Source organism: Syzygium oleosum, unplaced genomic scaffold (assembly GCF_021117445.2).
Source record: "Syzygium oleosum isolate NSW1041296 unplaced genomic scaffold, Sole_v2.1 Sole_v2.11, whole genome shotgun sequence".
Lineage (NCBI taxonomy): Eukaryota > Viridiplantae > Streptophyta > Magnoliopsida > Myrtales > Myrtaceae > Syzygium > Syzygium oleosum.
This window is the reverse complement of record NW_026607495.1, coordinates 5,045,252-5,062,528: the sequence shown is the minus strand read 5'-3', so window position 1 is coordinate 5,062,528 and position 17,277 is coordinate 5,045,252. Positions and strand designations below refer to the sequence as shown.

The following is a 17,277-nucleotide window of genomic DNA, read 5'->3' as shown; positions in this document are numbered from 1 at the left end:
ATTCTAGTGAAAAGGCCTCAAGATAGAAAAGTAATTGGAGTCAAGTGGGTGTTCAGAACCAAGCTCAATGCTGATGGCTCTATCAACAAACACAAGGCAAGACTTGTGGTAAAGGGCTATGCTCAAGTTTTTGGCGTGGACTACTCGGATACCTTTGCACCAGCTGCTCGATTGGACACCATAAGAATTCTGCTTGCTGTAGCTGCTCAAATGAATTGGAGAGTATATCAACTTGATGTAAAATCAGCATTTCTAAATGGTGTTTTGCAGGAAGAAATTTATGTTGAACAGCCTGAAGGATTTGAGAAGAAAGGAGAGAAGGACAAGGTGTTTCTTCTCAAGAAAGCTCTTTATGGTTTGAAGCAAGCTCCAAGAGCTTGGTACAGCAAAATTGATGACCATTTGCTGAGCTTAGGCTTTGAAAAAAGCATGTCTGAGGCCACTCTTTATGTCAAATGTCTAAGCAATGATGTCCTCATAGTTTCTCTTTATGTTGATGATCTTTTGCTGATAGGAAATGATGCAAAGCTGGTTGAGGAGTTTAAACATGAAATGATGAAGGTCTTTGAGATGACAGATATCGGCTTAATGTCATTCTTTCTTGGAATGGAAATTAAGCAAGCTGAGCATGAGGTTTTCATTTGCCAGAAGAAGTATGCGAAGGAGATCTTAAAGAAGTTTAAGCTTGAAGAATGCAAGGAAGTAAGCACTCCTATGAATCAAAAGGAGAAGCTATGCAAAGAAGATGGTGCGGATAAAGTTGATGAGGGATATTTCAGGAGTTTGATAGGTTGCTTAATGTATCTCATAGCAACAAGGCCTGACATTTTGAATGCTGTAAGTATTTTGTCCAGATTTATGCATTGTGCAAGTGAATTGCATCTCAAGGCTGCCAAGAGAGTGATTCGATATGTTAAAGGGACAAGTGATTTTGGTGTCAAATTCACGAAAAGCAAGGAGTTCAAGCTGGTTGGTTTTTCTGACAGTGATTGGGGAGGTTCCATTGATGATATGAGAAGCACTTCAGGCTACTGTTTTGTTCTTGGATCTGGTGTTTTCTCTTAGAGCTCGAAGAAGCAAGAAACCGTGGCTCAATCCACTTCTTTGACGGAGTTTGTTCTTTGCAACAGACTTCCGTTAATCAAGCTTTGTGGCTGAGGAAAATTCTAATGGATCTCAATCTTGAGCAGAAAGAAAGCACTAAGATATTTGTTGACAACCAAGCTACCATTGCTATTTCCCACAATCCTGTGTTTCATGGGAAAACTAAGCATTTCAACATCAATCTATTCTTTCTGAGAGAAGTGCAAAAAGAAGAATCTGTGACTTTGGTTTATTGCAAGTCTGAAGATCAGCTGGCAGATTTATTTACAAAGCCCCTTCCAATCAGCAAGTTCGAGTTTCTGAGGCAGAAAATTGGTGTTTGCAGCTCCTAAAGCAAGGAGGAGTGTCACGCCCCGACCCTCGAGCTCCCTAACATCCCACCACGGTCGTTATAAATGCAACGTCCCAGGACACGTCGCCCACCCAATCGAATCATTATCTATTAAACGCATGCAGAAGCGAACTTAATTCACCCAACAAAAATCAATAAACGGGATAGTAAGGAAAACACACCTCAATTTAAACAACATCATCAGCAATACATCGGGTTAATATATTACAAGTCCGCCACGCGAACCTTCCTGATTACAACCAGAACAGGTAGGGGTTAACCTAGCTCCTCTATCTATGAGGATAACCTCAAAAGGTGTTCTCCCTCAAAAAGCCGGTTCCTAAGGAATGGTACGTGTACTCATTTCGGATGACCTGAAAAGTGGTTAACAACAACGAATGAGATAAATCTCAGCGAGTTCACGACCTAAGCCTCGACTAAGAAGTCAACTCATCTCGGATGTACCTAACACATGCAACGATACATCGGTGGCAGACAACTCAATATAGAACATACAGGTACTTCACAACACAATCACAGGCAACCTTACCTTGCCCCGGGCACATGCACACGCCCTATACATTATGATTCACCGTATGTCATAATAATGCAATAAGCATATAATACAATCAGAATACACATCAATTTTCCCAAGTACAATGCATTCACACGTGTCCTGATTATAAAGTGAAACCGCTTCGGCCCGTCCTATACCGTGCCTAACAATTTCATTCCATAATCAAGCGCAATGCTACCACAATTTTTCACGCGTATTCCAATTACTACAGCCACACTAGGGGCTACGGCACAACCCGCGATATTCGCCTCAGGGTGGCAGTCTTCCGACATAACCGGGCATCGTCCCGCCCTATCGGGCACGGCATCGTCTCACCCGACCACAATGACGGCATATCCCATAAATGGGTTCATTCCGAATCCGATTCGCGAATGACTACGTCTCCCCTGCTACCAGCGACGGCTTCCAATTACCAAATTGGGGACACCCGTTAGGGCCACGGCCAAACCCTAGGTTGGCGGTCATCCGGTATACGGTTTTCCGATATAACCGGGCACGAAAGGAACCTTTAGGTGATCATGCACATATAGCAACACTCAGGTTCCATCATTATAATTTTCAATGGCCGATGCAAACATAATCCGTGCTAATACGTTGAAATATCCAACTTCCACACATAAAAAATGTACTAAAATATTCATATGTGATTATGCACATATCAATAAATTCCCAAACTTGGCATGCTTCTATATTCAAGTATCCACAACATATTTCTCACATAAAACTTAACAAATAAACCCGACACCTCAGGGTTTATTAATTAAGTACCCGACATGCTATACTTAAAATTAACCAAACAATTCAATTTGGCATACAAACCAATATATAAGGCAAATTCTAGCTTAGGCATCACAATTTAAGCCTAAAATAAACACAATTTAATTTCGAAATTTCCACAAAAATATTAATAAAATAATAATATTTTTAATTCCGAAATTAATAAAATATTATTATTTAATTTCCGAAAATTAATAAAATAATAATATAATTAATCCAATAGATTATCACTAATCCCTAATCAATTAGTACTAAGCACAATTAACTTAAACTAATCAATCCTAAGCAAGTTTAACATACTAATCAAAGGATTAGTGCGAAAACTCACCCGCTTAAAATTCCGGAGACACCGGTGCGTCGGCGGCGGCGAGGGCTACGCTTTGCAAGGTTCAGAATTGACACGGAAAGACGACTGGGTCTCGGCTGGACAGCAGCTTTGGGACGGCTGTTTTTGGCTCGGCGGCCTTGAACCGGCGGCGGAAAAAGGCTTGAACAGGCGGCGTGCGGCTCCAGGCGAACACGGCGAGCTGCTGGTGGTTCAGTGGTGGTGTAAAGCAGCAAGAACAGCAGCCCAAAGGCTGTTCTGCTGGTTTGGCCGAGAAAGGGAGAAAAGGGGGAAGAAGAGTGAAAATTGAGAGGAAAATGGAGAGATAGAAAAGAGAGAGGAGGGGGTGGTCGTGAAATGAGAGAGAGAGTGGGGAAAGAGAGACAAAAGAGAGATATTTCTCTCATTTAAGACAAGCCTTCAAAGTCCTCTTTCATCATTCAAAAATGCACAAAAGTCTTCTCTCTCTTAAATGCCTTTGTTTCTTTGTCATAAAAGCTAGAAGGGTATTTTGGTAATTTCACAAAGTATAAAAATACTTATACGCGTATACGAGCTAGAATTTCGTACGGGCTCGTATAATCAAATTTGGGCTCAAACGGATTATGAATGGGCTTGAAAATGCTAATGGGCTCAAACTTGGGCTTGAATTGAAATTGGGCTTGAAATTGGGTTCAATGGGCTAAATTGGGCCACTTGGGTTTGCCTTGGGCCCATGTGGCCGAATCACATTGGGCTTGAGGCCCAATGTGCCTTCATCCGACCCACTTCCTCGTGGGCTCAAATTCTCGGCCCGCTAAATCCTTTTCCGAGAATTTCGAGTAAACCGATAAACGAGCAAATCAATGAGGTGGTGTCCAATAATTTAGTTTTGAAATCCTCAAAGATTCGACATCCAAATTCGGATTCTAATTCGTGGTAAAAATCAATCAATTGCGACTTTAGTATATCTCAAACTAACGGGCGGCTTTTAGGAGTTACGCGAATTCGACCCGTGGTTGATTCGGTATCAAACCACGTTTAAGTTTTCTCGAACCATGGATGATCTCGATTGTCATGTAATTGCGAGGGATCAATCGCTAGTTCCAAAGTACGCGATCATCAGTCAATGGGTTTAAGATCGTTCGCAATACATACAACGGTCAAGCGGAATCACCCGCGATCCGATTGTATGCTATTGGCGAATCATTCTATAACCATCCCTTGATCGGTCTATAATGGCTCAAAATTGTCCCTCGTCAATCCTTATGGTCGAATTGTCAATCCCTGATCGAGTTCTCAGGTCGTGCGTACTTAATTCCTTAACAGCCTTTCCCAATCGGTTAGTCTCTCATGAGTGATCAATTCAGAGCGAGAATTACTAATAGTGCATCGATTAAAATCATCATTTCATTATATTCCGAATAGGGTCGAATTTGAGGATGTCACAAGGAGTGTTAGGAATATGCTTCAGGACTGAAACATGTCCACGTACAGCATATGTTTTTGTTATTTCAGTTTGTTAAATGGTTGTCCTAGTCTTTAGGAAGCGGTTAAGCTATTTTATTAGTGCTGTTGATCGTGGTTTATTTGTAGGGCCATGTTGTTGGTGGTTGGTTATTTTTCCTTCCTTTAAATTGTAATGTTTGCTGAAGTTATAAAACTGTTGTCTTTCCTCTCTCGACTAAAAAAAACCAACACTTTAAAACAATGAGGAACCAAGTTGGTAAACCCCTTGTCGACCCAAACGGTCATCGTATACTCTTCGTATGTCGTATCCATCCCCAGTGCTACGTACTTAATCACCTCTTCGTCTTGGTCTACCGGGACACCAAAACGTACAATTCGAGTATCCCTGCTAGGGGCCTGAAAAGGGTTAAGCAACAACACATGAGTAAAACTTAATAAGTAGAACCTCTAAACCTCGAGTAGGATGATACCTCGCCTCAGAAATACGAACGGTAGCCTCAACCTCTTGGCATGCCAAAACACAATCAAATAGTCACACGTGAATACTTACCTCCCGTCGGCACATACAATTCACACAATAATCACACGCGAAGCCTTGCTTCCAATTGGCATAATTGCACATAGTAATCAAGGACACTTCATATCACATAATCATGCACAATGCATGTGACATCCTGGAAATTAGTCCATTTGGGATTTATGTAATACTGAGTTTTATGAATGTACTCGTAGTTAGTTCTCGCCCGGAACTGATCATTCCTGGGATACTAACCAGTAGGGAAAGGCTAATTGGGGATTTAAATTCTTATGACCAAAGAAAATTCGATCGTGAATGGACTTTCGACCATAAAATCGTCGAGGTGATATTTTGAGCCACTGTTAGCCAATCCAAGGATAGTCAGGGGTTAGCTCGCCACTGTCATAGTAGTGGATCGCGGGTGATTCCGCCGGACCATGAAATGACTTGACGAATGATCCTGAACCTATACCAAACGATCGTGCCCCTCGGATCTAGTAATTGATCCTCGCGATTTTAATGACAACCGAAGTCGTCACGAACCGGATGAACTTGCACGTGACCTGAATTATTGTCAGTCACGGGTCGGATATGTGAATTTCCCCAACAAGCCGCCCGTTAGTTTGAGAAACGCTCGAGTTGCGTTTAGTAAAATTTGATTATTTAATTTAGCCCAAATTGGACATCGGAAAAATTTGGAAGTCACAACAGGACGTTAGGACGACGTTGCGGATGGAACGTGTAATTTTCGGTGGTCCCGATTCCTTCAGAAAAATTCGTTTTCGATGAGAAATGAAGAAAGTGACCATTTTGCCCCTAAGGACTTATAAAGGGTTAGTTATATTGGGAAAGGGCATTTTGGTCATTTTGCCCTAACTTTTTGGATTGGACAATTTTGCCCTTGGAATTTTATGAAATTCCTAAAATACCCTTGGATATTTTGGGTAAGGTTCGATCTCGGCCGTCGGTTTCAAGATAAGATCGAATCTGGACCATTGATCAAAAAGATTAGACGGGGGCAAGATCGTCATTTGCGATTTTTGGTCAAAATAAAGTCCAAGTTTATCCTTCTCTCTCTCCTCTCTCCCCTCCCATTCGGTTCCCCCACCGTGAGCACCCCCCTCCTCCGATCTCTCTCTCTCTCACGCCGACCGCCCCCTTGCCCGTACGCCGACCGCCATCCGTACGCCCGCTGGACCGCCGCCGTGCCGCGCCGTCCTCGCCATCACCATCACCCCCCCACGTCGCCGCCGTCCCACCCGGTTCTCTCTCTCTCTCCCTTGCGTGGCCGTGAACCACAGCCGAGAAGACCAAGGCCGTCGCCGCCGCGCCCAGCCGCTCCGCCGCTTGCCACTGTCCGCCGCAGTTTTCGTTTGTCAGCCGCCGCTATTCGTTCTAGCCGTATCAGTCTAGAACTCGGTAAGTCTCGCCTAAACCCGACTTAGGATATTGGGTATCGATGGATAGTTTCGGTTGGAAACCGGATTTATTTGGGTGCGGGATTGTGTGGATTAGGGGTAAAATCAATTGGCGGGTCTAGAATTGAATTCAGGAAAATTTTAATGGAAATTTTGAGGACAACAGTGAGCTGTGAATGACTGTTCATTGGACTGTGATGGGCCGATTGGGACGCAAGCTGGATTTTTAGAACCGGCAATTAATTGTGAGAAAGTGCCGTGAAGAGCCGGAAGTGATTTGATGTCGTTTGATTAGAGAAAAATGGCAGATTGTGCGTTTATTGTGTGTTTGAACCGCGACTGAATTGTGGTGACGAAATTTAATGCTTGGTTTTGTGATTACATGATTGAATATGCATGTTGGGTGTACGCTTGGGCTAGACTGATTTAAATTGTCAATATTGGCCATGTCAAATGCTTAGTGAGCATGTTTGAATGTGAATTGATGTGTACACGGGCCACGTGTGATTGGCCAATTGAGTGTGGTAAATGCTTGTTGAGCATGTGCATAAATGAAAAGTGGATGTGGTATGACATGAGTTCGTGGAAATTGTGCCGTCCTGAGGCGTCTACGTTTACGCGGGACGATGCCCGGTACTACCGGAAGACTGCCAGCCTGAGGCGTGTACTTCAACGCGGGTTGCGCAGTAGGTGGTAGGTGTTGAGCCTGAGGCGTGTACTTTAATGCGGGCAAGAAACATGGCCTGAGGCGTGTACGTTTACGCGGGCCCAGAAATGTTGTAGAAAGAGGTCGCAGTGTACCTGAGGCGTGTACTGTAATGCGCGTCACTGGCGAGGCATGTGGAAATGAGATAATGAGAACGGAATGAGTACATGTCATGAGATTTGTACACGATTGTGAATGTATGTGATATGCCTGCTATGTGATGATTTGATTTGTGAGATTGTGTTTGTGTAATTATCTGGAGGTACGTGGTAGCGTAGGTGGGGTTTAGGGGTGTACTTACTGAGATGTAGTCTCACTGTTATTTTAACCAACAATTTTCAGAACCCCGACCTGAGCCATGAACTCACCGCCACCGCCATCAGAATGTTTTGGGGTACCAGTGCACACCGAGTATGAGGTTGCGAAATTTCCTACGGGAGATGGTATGACCTGGATTAGGCAAACTACGACTGTTTTTGTAGAAGTAGGACTACCTCTTTGGGAATCACATGTTTATACTGCTTGGTTCTTTCGGAATCAGGCAGGGGATGAGTTCGGGCCTGTCAGGGGTTTTGATGTTCCGTTTGACTTAGTTGGGGATTGGGACCCATCTGCCATACCCCCTATAGATAGAGAGTTGACTAGTGTGGAGACTAGTTTAGCTCAGTCTAGATTGCACCCAGCATCCGCGGCACAAGGATCTTCAGAGGCGGAGCATGAACCCGAACCCAAAGCGTCTTAAGCGGAAGATGACCCGATGGACATAGACTTAGAACCAATCTTCGAAGAGGAACCAGAGGAAGAGGAACCAGTGGAAGAGGAACCAGAAGAAGAGGAACCAGAGGAAGTGGAGCCCGAGATAGAATCTGAGAACGAGCCTGACGAGTCTGAGCAGCCTGAGGAGGAACCGGAGTATATATCCCCATATGAGCGATATATGGATCCCAATTACGTGCCTAAGTACAATTTCTTCGATGCACTAGTTGAGGAGTATCAGAATGGAGCTCCAGCTGAGTCGAGTGACATCAATCACCCGATTGAGATTGAGGTGGAGCCGGAGTCTTCGGAGGAACAAGCCGATCATGGAAGTTCAAATTCAGAGGAGGATGAGTCAGACTCAGAATGGACGCCGAGTAAGGGGTGTAGGGGCTAGCATTAGGGGTTCAAGATAGTAGGTTTTTGGAAAGTACCATTTTTGGGTTTAGAAAGCCAGGTCATCGATCTTTTTGTGTATCGGTGGTTTGTATTAAGGTGTGCAAGTGTTTATGGTGGTTGTAAATTTCGGTGGATGTATTGTGAATATTTTATATGTTGGTAATGGATAAGATTATGTGTATTCTCCCTGACTTACCCCAGTCTTATATTGTCCGGGTTAATTGTGGATTCCGCTGTTGTATTAAATCTCCGATGATTAAGCAAGGTCAGCGATAACCTGGGATGTCGCTTTTATTCGACCGTAGAGGGATGTCGAGTGCTCGATGGGGTTCGGGGCGTGACATCCTGTCTGAATTGGTATCAGAGCAAGGTTAGCTCGATCTAGACTGGTCGAAGTTTGGAGTGATAAGGCGCAGAAACCATGGGGTAATATTTAGGGAGACTTTAGTAAGTTGTAGGGCGGAATGAGCTACACTTGCCTCCAGATTGTTTGTTGTGATTGAGTGAGTTAATTGTTGCGGTAATTAAAATGCAGGTGCGTCTGGACCGGAGGTAAGTGTTCAGACTTTTGTGATTGTGACCTCGTGATTTGTAGTGAGGAATTGCTTGTTGAGTGAACTCTTGTGTTAATTCACTGCTTAGAATCGGATTAATCTAGTTGGCCTAGATTGCTAATTCCTAAGTGGAATTATAGCAGGTAGGAGAGTGGTAGAAGTGTGACGATGAGCAGTGAAGGAAGAGGCGTAGGAAGAGTCCCACGTAGGGGCGCAGGTAGAGGAACAAGCGGTAGAGGTCGTGCTCGAGCCAGAGCCGTAGAGGACCTGGGTATGGGTGCAGGAGCGATAGAAAATCTTGGGGTCAATGCTGGAGCTGCAGCGGAACCCAGAGTGGAAGCTCGACCTGCTGAGGATCCTAGAATGGAAGCTGTTATGAGGACCTTAGAATAGATCGGAAATCTATTAGGACAGCAGACTCAGAAAAGAGCTGCTGCGAATGCCCAAGCTGCCGGGGCCGTTGTGGCCGCTGCGCTGATGTTGATAATGAGAACCAAGGGCAGGGGCATGTGATTGTAAATAGACCGATGCACCAACTAGTAGAATAGTTCATAAAGCTTAAACCGCCTAAGTTCTCTGGGAAAGGTGACCCTGAGGCTGCACCTCGGTGGGTAGAGGAACTTGAGAAGGCTTTTGAGGTGTTAGAGTGCAATGATCATGAGAAAGTAACTCTGGCGGTATATCAATTGCAGGACAATGCGAACGATTGGTGGAAGGCCACCAGAGATAGAGTTTTTCCGAAAGGTACAGCCCGGACTTGGGCTACTTTTACTGAGAGCTTTTATGAGAAGTATTTTTCGGCTAGTGCCAGGGAAAGAAAGTTATCTGAATTTATGAGACTCCGCCAGGGCCAGATGACAGTAGATCAGTATGAGGCGGAATTCGCGAGATTATCTAAGTTTGCGCCAAGAATAGTTGAACATCCTGATGATAAAGCGCGAAGATTTCGGGACGAATTGAAGGCTGATATTCGCAGCCAGTTGTTATTGGTAAATCAGAGGACGTACGAGGAAATATTTGATAGGGCCCAGATTCTAGAGCGAGATCAAGTGAATAGGGCCGCCGCTTCTGGGTCGAGATTCGTCCAGGGAAGGGACAATCGTAATCTGGGAAAGAGGCCGATAATGGATAATAGGCGCTTTACTCCTTCTGTTAAAAGGAATATTGGGAAACCAGTCAGGAATTTCAATGGTCAGTGTAGAATTTGTGGAGGTAGACACGGAAGTGGACCTTGTCCAACCAGGGGTGGAGCGTGTTTTGGATGTCGGGGATTCGGTCATCACATAAGGAATTGCCTCAATCCTAGACAGAATAGGCCGCCTGCATTGCCGCCACCTCGGAATAGGAATCAGGCTGGAGCGGCCCAGACAGCAAATCAGAATAGGCCTCAAGCGCAAGGACGAGTGTATGCTATGGCCAGACGAGAGGCTGAGAACGCACCAGGGGTTGTCACAGGTACGATTTCTCTGTGCAACCATGCTGCGTATTCTTTGTTTGACCCTGGGGCGTCACATTCTTTCGTATCGAAACAGTTTGTTGATTTAATTGGTTTGGAACCGCAACTGCTTGATGTGGTATTATGTGTGACAACTCCCTTGAATGATAAACTGCTGGTTTCGTTGGGTTGTCCAAACTGTAAGATTGTGATTGGGGATAGGGAGGAAATGATTGATTTAGCGGTTCTAGATATGTATGACTTCGATGTGATAGTGAGTATGGATTGGCTGTCTAAGCAGAGGGCTGTAATGGATTGCAATAGTAGGGTGATCCAATTTAATCCAGTTGGATATCCAGAGTATAAATTTGTGGGAAGTCGAGGAGGACCCTCGATTCCATGGATTTCGTTACTAGAAATGACGAAGTTGTTGAGTGAAGGATGCCAAGGATTCTTAGCGGCAGTAGTTGATTCGACGCCTGAGGAGCCGAGGCTTGAGGATATAGCTGTGGTGTGCGAGTATCCCGATGTGTTTCCTCAAGAATTGCCGGGACTGCCACCGGCAAGAGAGGTAGAATTTGTAATCGAGTTGGCGCCTGGAACCGAGCCAATCTCGAAGGCACCTTATAGAATGTCGTTGTCAGAGTTAAAGGAATTAAAGGTGCAGATGCAAGAGTTGTTAGACAAGGGATTTATTCCTCCCAGTGCGTCTCCGTGGGGAGCGCCGGTGTTATTTGTAAGGAAGAAAGATGGATCATTGAGATTGTGTATAGATTACAGGCAGCTGAATCAGGTGACGATTAAAAACAAGTATCCCTTGGCAAGGATTGATGATTTATTTGATCAGTTACAAGGGGATATCATCAGTTGAGGATTAAGAAGGAGGATATACCGAATACGGCATTTAGGACGAGGTATGGGCATTATGAATTTACGGTAATGCCGTTTGGATTGACGAACGCCCCTGCTGCCTTTATGGATCTGATGAATCGGGTTTTTACGGAATTTTTAGATCAATTTGTGATTGTGTTTATAGATGATATATTGGTATACTCGAAGAGCCTAGAGGAGCATAAATTTCACTTGAATCGAGTGTTGCAGACGTTAAGGGAGAACGCGCTATATGCTAAGTTTAGCAAATGCGAATTCTGGCGCAGTCGAGTAGCATTTCTCGGTCATGTAACCTCTGGGAAAGGAATCTCAGTTGACCAAGCGAAGATCGAAGCTATGATGAAGTGGCCTAGACCACGACAGTAACAGAGGTTCGGAGTTTTCTGGGTTTGGCTGGATACTACCGCCGTTTCGTGGAAGGATTTTCGGCATTAGCAACGCCGTTGACCCAATTGCTGAAAAAGGAAACGAGATTTGAATGGACAGATAAATGTGAGTAGAGTTTTCAAGAATTGAAGCATAGATTGACAACGGCACCGGTGTTGACTATTCCATCAGGACCCGGAGGATATGAGATATATAGTGACGCGTCATTGAAAGGATTGGGATGTGTACTTATGCAAAATGGGCGAGTGGTAGCGTATGCGTCAAGGCAGTTAAGACCGCATGAAATGAATTATTCGACACATGATTTGGAATTAGCCGCAATTGTATTTGCCTTGAAGATTTGGCGACATTATTTATGCGGAGAAATTTCAAATTTATACAGACCATCAGAGCCTCAAATACTTGTTTTCTCAGAAGGAGTTAAACACGAGGCAGCGTCGGTGGATGGAGTTGTTGAAGGATTACGACTGTGAGATTCTATATCACCCCGGAAAGGCTAACCGGGTAGCCGATGCTTTGAGTCGGAAGTCGAGTATAGCACATTTGATGGTCAAGGAGTGGCCATTGTTGGAAAAAGTGCGAGACTCGGAATTTAGATTTGAAATATTTCATGAGCAAACCATACAAAATTAATACATGGGCTTCCTCTTCCTAGAACAAGCAAAACAAAGCGGCTTCCTCTTCCTCTTACCCTCTCTTCCCCCAAAAGTGGCACCCAATCCCATTAAAACAAGACCAAATTTTGGCCTTTCCCCAAACTAAGTTTCTAGAAGTTGCATTAGAAGCTAAACTATAGGATAATAAACATAAAACACTAATCATGCATAAAGCACATTAATGTGTAATTATCCAAAAATTAACTAAGATCAAATGTGGCAAGATGGGCTTTACCCTCTTGATTAGTGCCTAATTGAGGTCGATCAAATTTAATGATGTGTAATTAAGCGATGTGGAATTGAGGATATCACAATTAAAAAGCATTTAAGCTAAAGGATTGCGGGACGAATGAGCCAGCCAAGAGAATTTGACGGGACAGAAAAATAAAGCGGGGAGGGCGAATTTTATTTGTACTTAATCATTAATGTGACAAACTTGTTCTTCATGAATGATGTGACTAATTTGCCAGGCTCTCAGACTCTGATAAACCTGACGGTAGTCGGCCTTCAAAGGTCTCTGTGGAAATGCGATTACTAGTTTGGTGCACGGTTGGCATAAATTGAAAAGTCCAATTAAATAAAATGTCTTGGACCGTTTACCCCTTCCCCATTAGCTACGGCAATAGTGACTCAGAAATGGGCCCTCCTCAGACTCAAAAAGTCTGTTAGGTATGTGGTATGTGGCTACCAGCAAATCTTCATCAATTTATTGGATCGTGGAACCAACACATCATGAGGAACTTGTCCTGCTCTCTTCATTTCAACAAAAACCGGGTTTTTAACAGACACAATTTTTTATTCTCCTCCTGCTAATACTTTTTGCAAGCACTAAAGACTAATAGATGGATATTCTTCGTTTTTCCATACCGTATTTCATTTCAATTTGTATGTTTGCACTAGAAATATGCGAGTCAGTTGATGTATTAAGCTCATCTGAGCCAATTCACGATGGCGAAACTCTAGTGTCGGCAGGAGAAAAGTTTCAGCTAGGATTCTTCAGCCCTAGAAACTCCAGCAACAGATACCTCGCAATATGGTACCACGACATCCCAGATAAGACCATTTTTTGGGTGGCAAATAGAGATAATCCGGTGAATGGTCCGTCAGGGGTTCTGAGGATAGGAAACGAAGGGAAACTAGTCCTTGTTGACCGAGCAGAAAGAGTCTTGTGGTCGTCGAATAAAATGAATACTTCTTCGCAAAGCATAGTTGCTCAGCTCCTGGATTCTGGAAACCTTGTTTTGAAAGATGACAGCGAAAATGTCTCCGGAAACTATCTTTGGCAGAGTTTCGATAGCCCCTCTGACACAACATTGCCAGGCATGAAGCTCGGGTGGGACCTGAGAACAGGATTGGACCGGCACATGACATCCTGGAAGAGTGCAGAGGATCCCTCAACTGGTGACTTCACCTGTGGTGTCGATCTTGGAGGAATAATTCCCCAACTAGTCCTCCGTAAGGGACATGCCAAGCACTTCCGAACTGGGCCTTGGAATGGAATACAGTTCAGCGGGGTTTGGCTTACTCCTAATTTGATATTCATCTCCAAGTTCGTCGACAATTCTCAGGAGGTCTACTACACGTTCAACGCTTTCAATGAATCCACAATCACGAGGTTTGTATTAAACAGTTTTGGGAACCTCCAAAGGTACTTGTGGAATGAGAAAACTCAGGAGTGGATCGTGATCTATATGTTTCCGCATGACACCTGTGATGTCTATGCGAATTGTGGACCCAATAGCATGTGCACGATCAGCAATCTTCAAATTTGTAGCTGCATGATTGGGTATCAACCGAAGTCTCAGGCAGAGTGGGATACGTTTGTGTGGACTAGCGGGTGTGTCAGTAAGAACCCATTTAATTGTTCTAGAGGAGAAGGGTTTAAGAGGCTCAAAGGTGTGAAAATTCCTGATTTGTTGCAGTTCACGATGAATACTAGCATGACCCTGAAGGAATGTGAATTAGAGTGCTTCAAGAACTGCTCTTGCAGGGCCTACGCAAACCTAGACGCCACCGGAGGTGCAAAAGGCTGTCTCCTATGGTTTGGAGATCTCATTGATGTCAGAAAACTCATCAAATATGCAAATCAAGATCTTTTTATTCGTGTTTCAGCCTCAGACCTGGGTAGGACGTGTAACTTTGTTTTATTCTTCTTCCTTCACACACGATAATCCTATTCATCATTCATCTTGATGACCTTAATTTAGCCTCTCTCATTGTTCTCAGATTCCGCGAATTCCAAGTGGAAAGTATGGGTAGCAGTGGCAATTTCCTCTGCAATTGTCATGCTTTTAGTGGTGCTTTACATCTGCACTTTTTGGAAGAGGAAAAAAAGTGCTCAAGGTACTCCATTTCCATCGGTTGAGTTGAGCTCTTGCTCTATAGGAATTATGGCTCTGACTAGAACATGCTTTCAGAACCTCAATTACAATTCTTGGTTCTCTTTTTCCGTATTTTGGTGTCAAGTAATGGCAATACTCCATTTATTACTATCAGTTTTCTTTACATGAGGGTGGACAATCAATAATGAAAGTTGATAGCATACAGTACAGAATCTTATATGTTCTCATCAAGTCAAATGAGCTTTTGATCTATTGATACATGAAAAGTTGATCGACTTAGGCCTCCTTGCTAACGCCTCTGTCTCAGTCGATGCATGCAACAACCGGTCGTTGCTTGCACGTGAGTTAGTCATTTATTCTAGGGAAAAAAAGAACTAGAGTTCTGATGGAAGTTCAATGGTCAACAGGGATAAGATTCGACTTTCAAGCTGAAGATGAGAACAGCTTACAGCTTCCGATCTTTGATATGGTCTCCATCTTACGAGCAACTAACAACTTTTGTGATTCAAATAAGTTAGGAGAAGGAGGTTTTGGCCCCGTATACAAGGTAGAGTTTTATCTACAATTTCGTAATCGTACAAAAGAACAGTGCTGTTCATTCACGCAATTTCATTTGTCTAGTCCTGTGTCACTCGGGAAAAACTATGCAATTCACTTGTCAGGGTCAGCTGTCAGATGGACAAGAAATAGCAGTCAAAAGATTGTCAGAGGACTCTCGGCAAGGTCTTAATGAATTCGAGAATGAGGTAATGTTAATCGCGAAGCTTCAGCACCGAAATCTTGTCAAGCTTCTGGGGTGTTGCATTGAAGAAGAGAGGATGCTAATCTATGAGTACATGCCTAATGGAAGCCTAGACACTTCCATATTCGGTTTGCTTCGATCAATACCTTCTCTGATTTTAATCCGATTCAATGTGCAATTTCATCCAAATTACTAATTAGAGAAAGAATTGAATAAGGTAAAACAAGAGAAAATTCTCTAGTATGAAGAAGGCGATTCGATATTATCATAGGAATTGTGAGGGGACTCCTTTATCTTCATCAAGATTCGAGATTGAGAATCATACATAGGGATCTCAAAGCAAGCAATGTGTTGCTCGATAGTGAGATGAATCCTAAAATATCGGATTTTGGGGTGGCTAGAGTCTTTGGCGGAGATCTGTCACAGGTAAAAACAAAGAGGATAGTCGGCACTTAGTAAGTAGTGAGAAGTATTTTTCATGGGCTTACACATTCATATTCAAAAACCTATTCTAGTTATGCATATTGTTTTACCTGCAGTGGTTACATGGCACCTGAATACGCAATAGACGGGCTTTTCTCAACAAAATCAGATGTTTTTAGCTTTGGCATACTATTGTTTGAGATAATATACGGAAAGAAGAACAGAGAGTTCAATCATCCGGACCACGGCTTCAATCTTGTCGGACATGTGCGACATCATTCTAAGAAGTCAAATTCTCAAAATATAGCAACACTTTGGTTGGATAGGGCCTAAAAATTCTCCGTTTTTTTTGTCAGGCCTGGAAGTTATGGCTTGAGGGGAAAGTGAGCGACTTCATAGATCCACAACTCCCGGATTCTTTCGATCTGTCAGAAGTTGTTAAATGCATTCAAATCGGGCTATTATGCGTGCAACGGTGTCCTGATGACAGACCGAATATATCATCTGTGCTTCTGATGTTGGACAGTGAGAGGGCTTTGCTGCCACAGCCCAAGCAGCCCGGTTTCTACATTGAGAGGAGCTCTGAAAACACAGACGTTGAAATGAGTCGAAGAGATTGTAACTCGAATGTGATTACCATGACATTATTAGAAGCTAGATAGATTGGCAAGCATGTGTAGTCTCTTCCTTCTGCTGAGTTTTTCCATTGCGAGATAGCAATGCATCACTAATCGAGAGATGTTCAAAGTTCACTAGATGTACCTAATTATGGGAGAAAATGAAAAGGTGAAGTTTAACGATGGTGGGGCTCCTCCACCCGCCCAAGCAGATTGGTGAAAAAGACATTTTGTAGCCAGGAAAGCGGTAATTGGCTGCCGTCCCCGGCCCAAACTCTGAGCATATCCTGTGTTGGCAACATCAATTTCAATACCATGTGTTGATTATAGCAGTGATAGAAAAAGAATCTTAATATATGAAATACTTAATTATGTTCATATCAAATGATGTTACAATCAATCATACAATATGTAAGTCTCGAAAAAATTATTACTTCTTGCACCTTCTTAGCATAATATCCTATCGGTTGCATGCTTATATTTATCGATCTGATCACCAGGCTAGGCAATTCCAATGATTAGTGAGGTTCCACATGCTTCAACCTTGAATGAAGCATCAGGTTGAAGAATCAGGTTAGTCGCTTATTGTGGCTGTGCAGCTGTATCAGAATACCATGGACATGTTGCAAAAAATTCTGTTAGAATCGAACTTCCTCATGCTTGTACACCTTCAATGGTTAATTCCTGCACATGTTAACGACATGGGCTCGGTCACCTTTCAGTAGGCTAAGCTGCTCTTGCCCGAGGCTGAAAACTTAGGCTGTCATCCTATTATCAGTATTTTACTAGAGGGTTAATGCCACGAAAAACCGTAAATTAGTACATCTGTGACATTTTTATCCCGAACTAATTTTTTGACCGTCAAAAATCC

The 17,277-nt window shown here is 43.4% G+C and overlaps 1 pseudogene; it reads left to right on the top strand.

The window, feature by feature from the left end:
- The first annotated feature begins 12,965 nt into the window (after window positions 1-12,965).
- LOC115673811 (G-type lectin S-receptor-like serine/threonine-protein kinase At4g27290) lies at window positions 12,966-16,541 on the top strand (annotated as a pseudogene).
- The last annotated feature ends 736 nt before the right edge of the window (window positions 16,542-17,277 follow it).